Below are 9,393 nucleotides of genomic sequence, written 5' to 3' on the forward strand. Positions count from 1 at the left end.
GAAATCTCCTGCATCCTCCTCTGGTTAATGGAACGAACCCACCACTGCCGTCCCTGCTTCTCCGTCTGACCACCGGAGAAGAACCGGCACCGCCTTCCTGCTGTTAATAGCTGCAAATGTGTATCTAGATTACTATTTATTCCAGCAATAAAACACATTGTATTAAGTTATTCCAGTAATAAAACATGTGTTTATTAATTCCGGTGATAAACATGTTGTATTTATTTATTCCGGTGATAAAACTTGTTGTATTTATTTATTCCAGTGATAAAACATGTTGTATTTATTTATTCCAGTAATAAAACATGTTGTATTAGGTTATTTAAGTAATAAAGCATGTTGTATTTATTTATTCCAGTGATAAAACATGTTGTATTTATTTATTCCAGTGATAAAACATGTTGTATTAGGTTATTTCAGTAATAAAGCATGTTGTATTTATTTATTCTAGTGATAAACATGTTGTATTTATTTATTCCAGTGACAAAAACATGTTGTATGTATTTATTCCAGTGATAAAGGTTATTTCAGTAATAAAGCATGTTGTATTTATTTATTTGAGTAATAAAACTTGTGTTTATTTATTCCAGTGATAAAAACATGTTGTGTTTATTTATTCCAGTGATAAAACATGTTGTGTTTATTAATTCCAGTGATAAAACATGTTGTATTTATTTATTCCGGTGATAAAACTTGTTGAATTTATTTATTCCAGTGATAAAACATGTTGTAATAGGTTATTCCAGTAATAAAGCATGTTGTATTTATTTATTTAAGTAATAAAACAAGTTGTGTTTATTTATTCCAGCGATAAAACATGTTGTATTTATTTATTCCGGTGATAAAACATGTTGTATTTATTTATTCCAGTGATAAAACATGTTGTATTTATTTATTCCGGTGATAAAACATGTTATCGTTATTTGTACCAGTGATGAAACGTGTTGATTCTCATCCGATATGGGGACAATCATTGGCAGGTGCCTATCAAACAAGTTAAGGAGACACCTGTCCTCCCTTGTACGTCGAGATGAAAATGCCTTGAAGATATGGGGTGAGGATCCAAGCAATTTTGGAAAAATTGCAATGACGAAGGACTCGCGGCAAGATCAGGGACTGTTTGCCCTCAGCAAAAATACTCTGTGTTACAGGAGCAGCAGCCTAAGGAGCATCTTCTTTCCTGCGGCTGTCACCTGCTGATCTCTTAAGCACAGTGGAACCAAATTCTTGAGATGTTTTGAAGTTTAGGTGGGAGGAACAAAGCAATTTTGCAAACATTTCAATGACACAATGAGACCATACAGTCTGACATGCCATGTTCAGAGCATGATAAAAAAAATGTCCTAATAAATAATCCAATAGTAATCTCATGACTATTATGCAAAAAGTGCAAACACTATTTGCCTTTCTCATTAAATTACATTCCATCTTGCCCCATTGTGTTTCTGGTTGCTTGTGAGAGAAAATGCAGATGATTAATGGTTTGAATGATGCTTCATATGTCTCATATAAGACAATAGCCTTTTTTATATGTAGCTTTGAAAATATATTGCCTTGGTTTTTAATGACTCACTCAGAGCTCACATGAAGAGACACTGTGCTTTAAGATAATGCAATACTGTAAAGACCAGATCACATTCCTTCTCAACTCCACCTTGGGTAGAGATAAGGTTAACCCCAGCAGGGGGGTGAACAGTGTATTGTGGTTTGTGTAGCACAGTAGTAAGATTGTACCTGTTCTTTGACTATTAATCATTGTATGATCGGGGCACGACAGTGAGTTGACTTTTATGATAGTGATGTCTGACAACACCTCCTTGAAGGTGATACATAAAGGAAAGTAGAGTGGTTTGTAATGTTTCCATAAACCGGGTTCCCCCAGATACACAGATAAGACAATGAGACCGAGGTATGGATTTCCCCAAAAACAAAATTATTCATTTTGTTCCAAAGATAACACTCATGGTATGGTAGCCTAAGACAGTATTTACGAAGTTTCTAATTAAAATCACAAAATAATTTCAAAAATTCTTCTAAAAACAGAAATCATGATAGCCACAATATACATGCTTCGCACCAAGGATCTGGCCACCGGTGTTATCCCAAATGGCGGATATCAACCTGTGTATACATAACTGAATGTAACAATGAAACTGAATATTTTCTAGAAGCATCCGGAGGAGACCGACGACGCGTTGTTACAACGGAAGAAGTTGATGACATGATGAAGGATGTGATGTAATACAACTACCACATCTGGGGCTACTACAACTACAGCTGGCCCTACGACAACCACATCTGTTGCTACAACACCCACAGCTCGCCCTACGACTACCACAGCCATCTCAACTACAACCACATATGGCCCTACGTCTACCACAGCTGGCGCAACTGCAACCACAGCTGGCCTTACAACCACCCAGCTGGTGGTATGATGACCACAGCTGGCACTACCAATACCACAGCTGGCCCTACCCCTACCAAAGCTGGCACTATAACTACCGCATCAGGCGCTACTACAACCATAGCTGGCATAGCCACTTTTGGTGCTTTTACAACCACATTTGGCCTGAGGACTACCACAGTTGGCACTATTACAACCACAACTGGCCCTATGACTACCAGAGCTGGTGCTACTACAACCACAGCTGGCCCTACAACCTCCACATCAGGTGCTACTACAACTACAGCTGGCCCTACGACAAGAAGAGCTGGCGCTATTACAACCACAGTTGGTGCTATTGCAACCACAGTTGGTGCTATTACAACCACAGTTGGCTGTAAGACTACCACAGCTGGCGCTACTACAACCACAGCTGGCCTACGAGTACTAAATCAGGAAGTTGGCCGTACAACTACCACATCTGGCGCTACTACAACCACAGCTGGCCCCAAGACAACCACATCTGGTGCTACAACACCCACAGCTCGCCCTGCGACTACCACAGCTGGCCTTACAACCGCCCAGCTGGTGCTATGATGACCACAGCTGGCGCTACCAATACCACAGCCGGCCCTACCCCTACCAAAGCTGGCACTGGAACAACCACAGCTGGCCCTACGATCATTTACATTTAGTCATTTAGCAGACGCTTTTATCCAAAGCGACTTACAAGGGAGAATAACATTCAGCTACATTCCGACAGAGATTAGTGTAATAACAACATTGGTATAACAATAATTACTGCAAGGTGGTGCTAAGTAAATAACCACAGCTTGCGCTTCCACAAGCACTTTTGGTGCTATTACAACGACAGTTGGCCCCATGACTAGCACAGCTGGCGCTACTTCAACCCCAGCTGGCCCTACAACCACCACCGCTGGCATTACTACAACTACAGCTGGCCCTACGACAACAAGGGCTGGTGCTTCCACTACCACATTTGGCGCTATTACAACCACAGTTGCTGCTATTACAACCACAATTGACCCTAAGACTAACACAGCTAGCCTATGACTACTAAATTAGGCACTACTACAACCACAGCTGGCCATACGACAACCACATTGGGTGCTGCTACAACCACAGCTAGCCCTATGACTACCACATCTTGCGCTTCTTCTTCAAGTCCTTTGCAATCTTAGACGTCATTCTGCCAGTATCTGGCGCAGGCACATCTTGCACTACCACAGCTGGCCCTATTACAGCCACAGCTGGTCCTACGACCACCATAGCTTTTGCTATTACAACCACAGCTGGCACTATGACTACCACAGCTGGCCCTACAACTACCACAGCTGGTGCTACTACAACCACAGCTGGCCCTACAACTACCACAGCTGGCGCTACTACAACCACAGCTGGCCCTAAGACAACCACAGCTGGCGCTTCCACTACTACAGTTGGCGCTACTACTATCTTAGCTGGTCCTGAGGACACTGTAGCTGGTCCTATTACCACCACAGCTGGCCCTACTAAAAATATATATTTTTGTGCAGAACAGGTATAAACAGTATTTTTCACACATAAATAATAATTGTAAAATTACTTATTGAAATAAAACCTCACAGTCAGACCAGTTGCTTGTGTGCCTTCACTTTGTGAACCGATCATGACAGTGGGTGCGCTCCTTTACAGCCAGGGCACCTCCCAGTGAGGGAGGAGCATAGGATATCTCTTACATGGAGGGGGAAACATTTGTCTGTGGCAGAAGACGGCAACTTAAACAAACACAACATAAAACTGTTAAACTTGACAAAATAAAACAACGGCTCGTACCCCAGATGAGACTCGGTTCCGTTCATTCCTACAAAAGAGTCATTCAAAAGAATCGTATTTTTGGTGAACGACCCAACACTACCTGGTTGGAGTGGAGAAGTTTGTAATATAGAGGGACACGCCCATCCCAGGGTTTTGTTTCTGATTGAACGCCTTGATTGATTGTACTGTCTACAAAAACATTTCGATGGAGTTGTAGCTTGTGTTTCTATTGAAAAGGCTGCGTAGCCACCGGCAGTTGAAGAAAAAAAAATTCTTGCACAAAAATAGCGAAATTCCGCGCGGACCACAGTGGATTCAATAGGAAGCAGCACTTACTGCACGCCGCCCTGTACACTCCACCAATATACTGTCTACCATACTATAATACTGCAGCTCACGTGTGCATATTGAACCGAGGGGGACATAAAGAATGGTTTGATAAAATACCGTGTGCCGCTTCATCCCTGGTAGCCGCCCGTTGACCTGCTTGTGGCTCCGGTCCGTCTTCGGACGGCCCTTTCTGTTTCCCTCTCCCAAGATGGAACAAGCTGGGAGCAGATGGAACGTTGTCATAACAGAGGCTCTCCCCGTGTGTGTGTGGGGATGGGTGATTTACTTGTTGCTCGTTGATTGCTCCGATGAGCAATGGGCGTACAGCCAACCTTATCCTGTGCCAAATTACCTAAACCCAAGACAGGTGTGGCTGCTTAAACCACACCAACCCCACACCCCAAATGGAAATGGCGGGACAATCGGGTTTCCCCAACGGGTATCCCGGTTTGGGATGCAATCAGACGGTGGAAAACAAGGGCAAATTGGGCTCCGCAAAGAAACTTTTTGGGTGTGTTTGTGCTGTGATATCATGAGCTGAATATCTTTTGTGAATCGGACGCGGAGACGGCGCCAAAAGATAGTGCAATTGATGTGCAATTCATGGTGCTATTAGCGGCCACAATCCATTCTTTGTGAATTTGCCCATCAGAAAATAAAGGGGATTGAAGGTGCATGGGAATGTGGGAGTTTAGGAACAGGTGCAGGTGATCCATCACCGGGGAGGAGGCGCGACAACAGGACATAGCGGGGTGTTGACACTGGAATATGAATGTTTCCATAAAATCTTTGTCAGAAAGTATGCACTGCAGAACACAGATGTGCTTACGTTACAATTACCGACTTGTATTCATATTGAATGAACGAGTTCATTTTGTGATGTATGACGTGCAGGCACCCCCAAGTTCAAACAGAAATGATAAATAAAATCAATGCCCAAGTATTCTGACACGAATGTCCTTTCTTTCCTGGTGTGAACTCAGTGTCTTTACCTAAAAGTGAAAAAAAAAACGACACTTGCTGATTGGATTTATTGATTTAATCAGCTTGGTAAACAGGCAAAAATAGTGACACTTTCTTTCAGTTAAGCCACCATCCAGCTAACATTCAACATTTTATTTTTGTTGTTAGATCAAATAAAATATTTTAAAAAACACTTCTGAACACTTCCAAAATGGACACAGCAGTCCTCCCATGTGTGACAAACACTGGTCTAAGAGATGGAACTCAAGTAAAATTATTATATCGATTTATCTTGACTACAGAGAAAATTCATGACTTTCTTATCCTTCATTCATCTCATTAGTTGACGTATTTTTTTAACTTTAGGTGCTCATGGCTTACAGCACACAGCAGTAAGAGTTAGAGCAGCACTCAGAAAACCAACCCAAAGTGTGGATGGGAAGTGGACTGAGGCCACTTAACAGCTCAAGGGAACCACAAAGGGATCCCAGTATTTCAAGGTTCTGGACGCTGTTCCGTTCTGTTTCTCTCGGTCCACTTTGACTGAACTGACTTTGGTTCTTGAAAACCGAGCTTGTTTGTCTGAGGAACAATGAAAAACTCCCCGACCTATAAAACAAGTCCAACAACAATCCACTCAAGAAAAAAAGAAAAACGTGAGAACTGGTTGACTGGAACATGTGACCACCATAGGCAGTGGAAGGCATTTATTAGTAATTATGGACACCACACCTTGCATTCCATCAACGTCCCTTTCCTGGTTGTGATGTCATCAGACAGTGAATTGTGGATATAAAAGAGAGGTGCTCTGTTCTCAAGAGAAACCAGAGACAAAAAGGGAGCAAGCATCACCCAACAGCTGGAGAGACAACTTTGACCGATCCAACAGCACATCCTCATTCACCACAGAGGATAACACCTCGAGACATCTGTGAGTGAATCTAAATGTTTGATTATCATTCTAATATAATATAATAATAATTATTATTATTATATATAATAATAATAATAATAATAATAATAATTATTATTATTATTATTATTATTATTATTATTATTATTATTATTATTATTATTTTATTATTATTATTATTATTATTATTATTATATATAATAATAGTAATGATAATAATAATAACAACAATAATAATAATAATAATAATAATAATAATCATAATTATTATTATTATTATTATTATTATTATTATAATTAAAATGATAATAATAATAATAACAACAATAATAATTTAATTAAACATTTGGTTAAGCATTTTTCAGTTTTCATGAATTTAACGATGGTGTTTAATCGTTTTTTTCAGGAAGTGATGAAGCCATTCACAACGATCCCAATGATTTCTATCATTTTTCTGCTGATGTCTTTTGGTAAATTAAATAACCACTTTTTCATTCTTTCATTCATATAAATCACAAATATATGTAAGAAGATTAGATGAGACAAAACTAAATCATCTCCTTTGACCAAACAGCATCAGTTAACTGCCAGACAACCACAGTCACGTCCACTGAAACTATAACAACAACCGATACGTTCACCTCAACGTCGACCGAGACGATAACTGTGTCAACCAGCCCAGTATCTACCGAAATATCCACCGCTGTGACCTCAACGTCTAGCGAAACGTCCATCGCAACGGCCACCGCGGCGACCACCACAACGACGACCGCAACAGAGACCACAACGCTCTCCGCAACGGTCACTGCAGCGACCACCGCAACGGCCACCGCAACCGCCACCTCAACGGCTACCGCAACGGCCACCGCATCGACAACCGCAACAATCACCGTAACGACCACCGCATCAACCACCGCATCGACCACCGCAACCACCACCGCATCGACCACCGCAACCACCACCGCATCGACCGCCACCACTGCCACTCCAACTACTTCCTCTTCTACAATCAATACAATGAGTCTATTTTCCACCATCGTGGCTGTTGCAGCAAATGCATTTTATTGGGGTTGTTAAGATGAATTCCATCTTTTCTTTAACATTGTAAACAAAATCATTACGATTTAATGCTGTGATCATTTATTTTGGAATTTAACTTTCAATTATTTGTACATGCAGGCATGATTACTGTGTGTATATTATTATCCTTAAGTCTTCAAGCTGACTGTAACTTTGTTCTAAGTAATGAAGGCATGCATTTATTCCTGAACATAAGATCAATAAAGTTAAAATAACAGTTTTATTTTGGCTTCTTTGGTCTCATTCACGATGATACAAGAGTATACAGTGCAATCGGAAAGTTCACTTTTTCCACATGTTTGATTGTTACAGCCCTATTCTAAAATGCATGAAAGTCATTTTTTCCTGAATATTTACTTAATTCTCGACAATCAAAAAGCAACAACAGTTTTCTAGAAAGGTTTACAAAAGAAACGTGACATTTACATAAGTATTCAGAGCCTTTACTATGAGCTCAGCAGCATCCTGTTTCTATTGAGTATCCTTGAGATGTTTCTACACCTTGATTGGAGTCGTCCTGTGCTCACTTATTGATTGGACATGATTTGGAAGGTGCACACCTGCATATATAAGGTCCCACAGTTGACAGTGCGTGTCAGAGAAGAAACCAAGCCCTGGAGGCTGAAAGACTTGTTAATCGACCTGTACGACAGGTTTGTGTCCCGGCACAGATCTGGGGAAGGATATAAAAAAACATGTCTGCAGCATTGAAGGTCCCCAAGAACACAGTGGCCTCCATCATTCTAAAATAGAAGAAGTTGGGAACCACCGACACTCTTCCTAGATGTGGCCACCCGGCCAAACTGAGCAATCAGGGATGAAGGGTCTTGGTCGGGGAGGTGACCGAGAACCCGATGGTCACTCTGACAGAGAGGCAGAGTTATTTTGTGGAGATGGGAGAACAAGGAGAAAAAGAGTGACACTGCATCAGATTCTCAATTTTTTCCCCCAGACTACCCATTTTTACTTTTTATTTTACCTGTACTGTCAGCATGCTGGACGTACAACAGGGTATTTGTTCCATTGCATCCAGGACAGAGTTAGTCTGCAAGTGGAGTCCAACTTCTCAACCTGCAATGCAACTCTTTATTCATTCTTTAATCATTAACAACTGCTGCAATAAGTCTGTCCTGTCGACGACCTGTATAATGACCAGAGCACAGCTTTTTATTATACACATCCACCACCACCCCCCTCTTTGGAAAACTATTTATCATCTTTGGGTCTATAAACAACAAATCATCATTACTACTCCAAGAGGGAGAACCACCATGGATGAGACAAATATACATAGACACAATCAACAACAACATGTACATGGAAAATAAAACATAGAAACATCAGACGACAACATTTATGGAAAAACAGTGAATTTGGTCCATGAAAACTAGAACTACAACTGGTCACGTGGCCTCTTCCTATCATAGTTGTGGCAGTAAATGAGGGAGAAAAGGAGAGGGATGCAACCAGGAGGGTGCAATCCAAGCAGCTGTGGTGTTGTGTGTGTGTGTGTGTGTGTGTGTGTTTGTACTCATGTGAATTGTCCACCGGTGAGTGTACATGACTTATCCCAGTTGGTTCTGGTGTATAAGGTTGGTATCATATCGCCGGGGCTCCAAGGAGCAGAAAAAGCCCCGAAGCCACCGCTGAGTCCCGCAGTCGTACAGACACTCCACGGCTGCCGGAAAACCCAGAGCATCCCGTCCTGCAGCCACAGAAGACTTGCCCTGCCCCCAGAGAAGCAGGGACTCCGCAGAGCAACACCCACGCCCGGTCTGAGGAGTTTAAACCAGTTCCAGAGAGCGTGAAGAGAACCTGGACCCCAGAAGTACCAGAACCGCCAGAACCGCCAGGCCCATGGCCCAATGCAGGCCAGAATCCAGGCACAAGCTGCAAGGATGTGCAC

At 41.7% G+C, this 9,393-nt stretch overlaps 1 long non-coding RNA gene across 1 annotated transcript; it reads left to right on the forward strand.

Moving 5' to 3' along the window:
• The first annotated feature begins 6,325 nt into the window (after positions 1-6,325).
• LOC307240945 lies at positions 6,326-7,687 on the forward strand. The gene is made up of 3 exons (XR_013844532.1): positions 6,326-6,425; positions 6,814-6,877; positions 6,982-7,687. It is a non-coding gene; the product is annotated as an uncharacterized lncRNA (long non-coding RNA).
• Positions 7,688-9,393: the final 1,706 nt, after the last annotated feature.

Source organism: Zeus faber (assembly GCF_960531495.2).
Source record: "Zeus faber genome assembly, chromosome: 1".
NCBI classification, from domain to species: Eukaryota; Metazoa; Chordata; class Actinopteri; order Zeiformes; family Zeidae; genus Zeus; species Zeus faber.